This window comes from Helianthus annuus, chromosome 4, assembly GCF_002127325.2.
Source record: "Helianthus annuus cultivar XRQ/B chromosome 4, HanXRQr2.0-SUNRISE, whole genome shotgun sequence".
NCBI lineage: Eukaryota > Viridiplantae > Streptophyta > Magnoliopsida > Asterales > Asteraceae > Helianthus > Helianthus annuus.
The window spans coordinates 9,950,090-9,957,289 of NC_035436.2; the positions used below are offsets into that span (position 1 = coordinate 9,950,090).

The window sequence follows — 7,200 nt, forward strand, 5'->3', positions numbered from 1 at the left end:
GATTTTTGACTAATTTACCGGAGGAATCGAACTTCTTAATGTTTAATTGATTTATTTGGTATTTATCCCTAACATTCTCCAGTTCTTTAGTCACCTCACACCGTTTTTCTTTGAGTATCATGAGTTGGGCCGTAGCTACACTAACATCGTCCTTGAGTTGAACGATGTCCTTACGCTGAGCTTCGATTTTCTCTTTGAAAAGTTTTTCGTTTTTCGTTAAAGTGAAATTTTTCCGTTTGATTTCATTATAGTCTTCGATTAGCTCAGCGTTGTGAATTCTATAAGCCTCAACTCGTTCCCTACATTCAGGAGTGCAGAAAACAGAAATTACCTCTTCTTTCGTGAGACCTTTGACAGGTGCTGACAGGATTTGAGTCATGAAAGCAAAATCATCAGCTCCAGTCTCTTCCTCTGGCTTAGGGCTATGTTCGCTTGAGGTCATGAAAGCAATGTTGGATGTAGCAGTTTGATTCTCTGGAGCTGATATGTTCAGACGCTCAATTTCTGAAGACCAATCAAAGTTGACGTTGGGCTACACCACCAGTGCTTGTGCTAATCCTTGCGGCTGTGGACTTCCAGAAGCGGCAGCATCTGCTATACTTGTAGTGGTCACAAGAGCTCTTTCTCAATTAGGAGTTGCAGGTTGAGCAGGAGTTGCAGGAGTTTGATCTCTGTTTATAAGAGGCTTCGGACAGTTCCGAGCATAGTGTCCTTCCTCATGACAGTTGAAACAGCGAAGATTAAAGGGCACTTTAGCAGCTCCATTCCATGCATTTCCCCACCTGTTTTTACCTGTTCTTTTCACAAACTTTTGGGCTCTGAAAGCCGCCATTGCCATCTGCCAGATAATGTCCATTTCTATCCATTTTTATATACTATTATACCAAGATAAAAAATACTTAATTTTTTAAACATATCCATTTTTATAACAATAATATAAAATAAAAAAGGGTAGTTGCACGGTACCTCTAATATAAAATAGAATATACCTAAAAGTAACCGAGTTCTCTAAAATAGTTAGCAAGCTTTCGTTAACACCAACTCTTCCTCCGTTGTCCATGGAATAATGACTCGATTCTCTTTGGCTTTTTCCTTATCCACATCGATTTTCTTCCTAAGGTTATGTTTTTTTCGATTAGAGGGTTCAATGATATTTTGAGGTTGCGTTTCGAGAAGGAATTCGGGTGTATAGGGAGTTTAGGATATAGGAACTTGTGGTTGTTGTTGAGGGAGGTTTGGGATTTGTGGCGGATAAAACATTGGGTAGCTTGCAATAAGATGCTCATAAGCTGTTAAGTCGGCAGAATTACCTGGAACTTGTAGAAGGCGGCGCGGGTTGAGGAGAACTAGTATTCTGTATTTCGCCTACACCATACAGGTTGTTCGGATCGGAAGAACATTCGTGAAGATGCATTTTTTATAAAACTTGATAGATTTCATAAATTTTTTAGTAGTGTAGAAGACTAGTTAGTAAAAAAATGGTCGAATAGGTTGGGTTTTAAATAGGGTGAGTTATTTAATTTTTAAAATTTTATAATCTTTTTTTAAATAAAGTCGTTGGGGTCCAACGGCTACAATGCCACCCAACCACAACATGCCACGTCCACTCCCCTTAAACCTCCATGCCGGTGAAAATTGTGCCGCCGATCCACACCGTTCGTGGGGCGGTGTGCATACCATTCCTCAGCCGATTAACCCTAGCCTTCGCGCCGTTCAAGCAGGGGATGAAAATTGTAACCTGATTGGTTTCCCCTGGCTTCTTTTACGATTTGCTCCGGTATTTGTCTTTCGTTTTATTGTATCAACTTTACGTTCGGATGGCTTATCAGGTTTTGCAATTTGGTCATTGGCTTTATTGCTTTTGTGCTTCTAAGTGTTGTTTATTTAGGGTTTCTAATGATGGTTGGTGGTTTTGATATGTTAGTCGACTTACTTAGGTAAGTTGTTCTTCCTTTTTTGGTGTTTTGGATTGTGTTTAAATTTTTTATCTTTTAAGCTTTTTGTTTATGACTTTTTAAATTGGGTTCGATTGTTTTGCATGTTGTCTTTGCTGTTTGGTTCATCTTTTAGCTGTTGATACAAATTAGAGATTTTTATCTTAAGATTTCACAACTTGTAAGATGCAACAGTTAACCAGCTTTTTGTTCATTCACTTGTCAAGAACTTGATTTTGTGGTTACATTTTTCAGGTTATGTGAGGCTAAGGAATGATCACCCGCAAGGTAAACATTGCATCATTATTCGAGGTGGCAGTTTTCAATCCTTTCTCACCCATTTGATTAAAGTTGTACACTTACATTGATGCATTGTAAAAGTTGGTTTTCTTTTTCATCCAAGGTTTCATTTAATCTGTTGTTTATTGTTTTATGTTTGACTTAAACAAAAATTCAAACTAGTTATCGTTTATGTACTTTTATGTGTATATATGTATATATCAATGGTTTGGTTTGTATTCGGAAAACTGAAAATAGCAGTAAAATAGATTTCTTTTTTACTTTTTTGACTTTTAGTGGCGACAAATGTCGCCGCTAAAGATCAAAATGTCGTCGCTAAAAGTGAACCTCTATTAGCGGCGACATCTTTAGCGGCGACGATTGACCTAAATTCACTCCCTTTCGCCATCGCACTCTCCAAATCTTTTTTCAATTTCTAAATTTCTTCGCGATTTTGGACTCAATTTGTGGCTCTACTCTAGCTTCTTTGGATTTCTTCACCAAGTTTTCATATTCTTCCAGTTGAAACTTCCAGTTGGCCAAGTCTCTTAGTATAACTTCAAGCACTACAAAGAATTCTGGCAATAGTGGCGACTGTACAATCAGTTGTAATCCATTATACCATTCTGGAAATAGCATTCGAATTCCATAATACTTGCAGTTTATATGCCTTTTAATAATATTAAGCGCTTCGGCAATTGTTTAAATTGTTAAACTAATACTGTATATCTTATTTTGTAGGAATATTTTGACGAATTGTTTGAAGACCCGAGATTTATGGAACGACTGTACCAAGCTATGGATAAGAAGAGATCAAGAAAAGACAAGGAAAATGACACGGACGAGGAGGGAGAATGATGTATTTTGCATTGAACTTAGGGGTTTCAAAACTTTAACTTAACCAAACAAAATACTTTTGTTTTAGTTTTATGTTTAAAACTTGGTTTGTTTGAAGAATTGTTTGAATTATTGTTTGCGTATGGAAAATTTAAAGAAACAGCAGGTTACGGTTATTTGCAAAAACTGGGATTAAGCGAGAAAAAAAAAAGAATTAATTGGTTTTTTGACTTTTAGCGGCGAATGATATTTGCTGATGTGTCATATATGGCTTTACCGACCATAGAAGTCGTCGCTAAAACAAAAGGTCGTCGCTAAAAAGTTAAAGGAATTAGCGGCGACAAATACTATTAGCGGCGACAAATACTATTAGCGGCGACATGACAAGCATTAGTGAACCTCTATTAGCGGCGACATCTTTAGCGGCGACGATTGACTTTTAGCGGCGGGGCATTAGCGGCGACTGGTCGTCGCTAAAGCCTTTAGTGGCGACAGATGGGACTTTTAGCGGCGACAATTGTCGTCGCTAAAGATCTGTTTTCTTGTACCACACCTTCGTGGGGCGGTGTGCATACCATTCCTCAGCCGATTAACCCTAGCCTCCGCGCCGTTCACGCAGGGGATGATTTGCAAATGGAGTTGATCTGAAGTGAACCTATTTTTTGTGGTTTCAACTTTCCCGATCATTGCAGCAGATCTGAAAATATGACTTTTTGTTGGGTAGATTCACAGCGACCAAAATGGGTTGCGTGAAATAGTTTTCTTTACCGCATAATCGAACATACAGATTTGAGGATAAGGTCGTCTTCTTATTTAGTCTGTTCAACCAGACAATTCAACCAAAAGGATGTAGGCGACAAGAAGCTCATATTCTTCTTTGGTCCATGGAATTCGATAAATGGGAGCAGAGTAAGAAAATGCAAGGCATGTAAATTTCTTGTAAAAGCAACATCATTAAGAATACAACTAAAATATTGACACCATTATTTATTAACTAAAAATGTCTTTTGTGTAGAATTATCTCCCTTGAAAGAGTTAAAGGCACTCGACTTGAGCTGGTGTGACCTCAACTCACTCACATTAAATGGTATTTAAGTTGTTAAAATGTGTTTATAAATTCTATTTCTTTCAAAGATTTCTTCATATGCTGGTGGGGCACTATATTTTAAAGACGTTAACATTTCGCCACTGCACCAGTACAACCCCATAAACATACTCCCAAGCTCTACATTTAAGAAAAACTCAACATACTCCCATAAACATGCTCGGCGTGGAATTTATAGGGGACTTGGACGTAAACCTTCTTTATCTTCAGCCTCGAGTGACGTGAGTCCTCATGAGAAGGAGAAGACACGTCCGCAATTTTCAGAGGTAACACACCCACGTTTCAAATCATTGCGATTTTAATCCACATGATTAACTGCCATCGACTTTGATTGTTAATTACTGATAGTTAAATCACAATTAACAACTGTTAATTACTTGTGAATTATTGATTAGAGCATGTGCAGACTGAATTTTTGATTACAAAAAAAGATTGTTTTGGTTCGGGCCGGATTGGGTTCGGGTTGAAACTGGTTCGGGTCAGAATGGTTTCGGGTCGGATTAAGCGTCAGTCACAGATAACGTTTAAGAGTCAGTCACAAACATGAGTTGGACGCTGAAACCAGTAGATGTGTAAATCCCGAATATTAACAAGAACCAACAGTCTTTTAACTTATTAATGTCTATATATATATATATTTATAATTATGAGCTTCCTTTTAGAAACTTTAAGTTATTATTGTTCAACAATAGTATGTTTTCAACTATTGCTTCATTTTCAGAAACTTACCCAATGGCATGTATGTTTTAGAATTATCATCATACTCTAAACTGTGGCTCGATCTCGACATCGATTCTGCTCGGAGGGCGGCTAATGCGGCCCTCCGTCTTTGCTTCTGTTCCTTCCACTCCTTTACTTGCTCTTTGAGGGCGGCTTTTGCCTGCTCTGCCACCTCAGCTCGTGTTGTCGCCTGTTCTGCGCGTGTCCTAAATTCACTCCCTTTCGCCATCGCACTCTCCAAATCTTTTTTCAATTTCTAAATTTCTTCGCGACTTTTGGACTCAATTTGTGGCTCTACTCTAGCTTCTTTGGATTTCTTCACCAAGTTTTCATATTCTTCCAGTTGAAACTTCCAGTTGGCCAAGTCTCTTAGTATAACTTCAAGCACTACAAAGAATTCTGGCAATAGTGGCGACTGTACAATCAGCTGTAATCCATTATACCATTCTGGCAATAGCATTCGAATTCCATACTACTTGCAGTTTATATGCCTTTTAATAATATTAAGCGCTTCGGCAAGTGTTTAAATTGTTAAACTAATACTGTATATCTTATTTTGTAGGAATATTTTGACGAATTGTTTGAAGACCCGAGATTTATGGAACGACTGTACCAAGCTATGGATAAGAAGAGATCAAGAAAAGACAACGAAAATGACACGGACGAGGAGGGAGAATGATGTATTTTGTATTGAACTTAGGGGTTTCAAAACTTTAACTTAAACAAACAAAATACTTTTGTTGTAGTTTTATGTTTAAAACTTGGTTTGTTTGAAGAATTGTTTGAATTATTGTTTGCGTATGGAAAATTTAAAGAAACAGCAGGTTACGGTTATTTGCAAAAACTGGGATTAAGCGAGAAAAAAAAAGAATTAATTGGTTTTTTGACTTTTAGCGGCGAATGATATTTGCTGATGTGTCATATATGGCTTTACCGACCATAGAAGTCGTCGCTAAAACAAAAGGTCGTCGCTAAAAAGTTAAAGGAATCAGCGGCGACAAATACTATTAGCGGCGACATGACAAGCATTAGTGAACCTCTATTAGCGGCGACATCTTTAGCGGCGACGATTGACTTTTAGCGGCGGGGCATTAGCGGCGACTGGTCGTCGCTAAAGCCTTTAGTGGCGACAGATGGGACTTTTAGCGGCGACAATTGTCGTCGCTAAAGATCTGTTTTCTTGTACCACACCGTTCGTGGGGCGGTGTGCATACCATTCCTCAGCCGATTAACCCTAGCCTCCGCGCCGTTCACGCAGGGGATGATTTGCAAATGGAGTTGATCTGAAGTGAACCTATTTTTTGTGGTTTCAACTTTCCCGATCATTGCAGCAGATCTGAAAATATGACTTTTTGTTGGGTAGATTCACAGCGACCAAAATGGGTTGCGTGAAATAGTTTTCTTTACCGCATAATCGAACATACAGATTTGAGGATAAGGTCGTCTTCTTATTTAGTCTGTTCAACCAGACAATTCAACCAAAAGGATGTAGGCGACAAGAAGCTCATATTCTTCTTTGGTCCATGGAATTCGATAAATGGGAGCAGAGTAAGAAAATGCAAGGCATGTAAATTTCTTGTAAAAGCAACATCATTAGATTATCATTTGGCAAAAAAAAAAAAAAGTTGTTCAGGCCGTCCGACACTTTCTCACCCATTTGATTAAAGTTGTACACTTACATTGATGCATTGTAAAAGTTGGTTTTCTTTTTCATCCAAGGTTTCATTTAATCTGTTGTTTATTGTTTTATGTTTGACTTAAACAAAAATTCAAACTAGTTATCGTTTATGTACTTTTATGTGTATATATGTATATATCAATGGTTTGGTTTGTATTCAGAAAACTGAAAATAGCAGTAAAATAGATTTTTTTTTTTACTTTTTTGACTTTTAGTGGCGACAAATGTCGCCTAAAGATCAAAATGTCGTCGCTAAAAGTGAACCTCTATTAGCGGCGACATCTTTAGCGGCGACGATTGACCTAAATTCACTCCCTTTCGCCATCGCACTCTCCAAATCTTTTTTCAATTTCTAAATTTCTTCGCGACTTTTGGACTCAATTTGTGGCTCTACTCTAGCTTCTTTGGATTTCTTCACCAAGTTTTCATATTCTTCCGGTTGAAACTTCCAGTTGGCCAAGTCTCTTAGTATAACTTCAAGCACTACAAAGAATTCTGGCAATAGTGGCGACAGTACAATCAGCTGTAATCCATTATACCATTCTGGCAATAGCATTCGAATTCCATACTACTTGCAGTTTATATGCCTTTTAATAATATTAAGCGCTTCGGCAAGTGTTTAAATTGTTAAACTAATACTGTATATC

The 7,200-nt window shown here is 37.8% G+C and overlaps 1 long non-coding RNA gene across 1 annotated transcript; it reads left to right on the forward strand.

Moving 5' to 3' along the window:
* Positions 1-4,324: 4,324 nt before the first annotated feature.
* LOC110934367 lies at positions 4,325-5,523 on the forward strand. The gene is made up of 2 exons (XR_002588273.2): positions 4,325-4,421; positions 5,438-5,523. It is a non-coding gene; the product is annotated as an uncharacterized LOC110934367 (long non-coding RNA).
* The last annotated feature ends 1,677 nt before the right edge of the window (positions 5,524-7,200 follow it).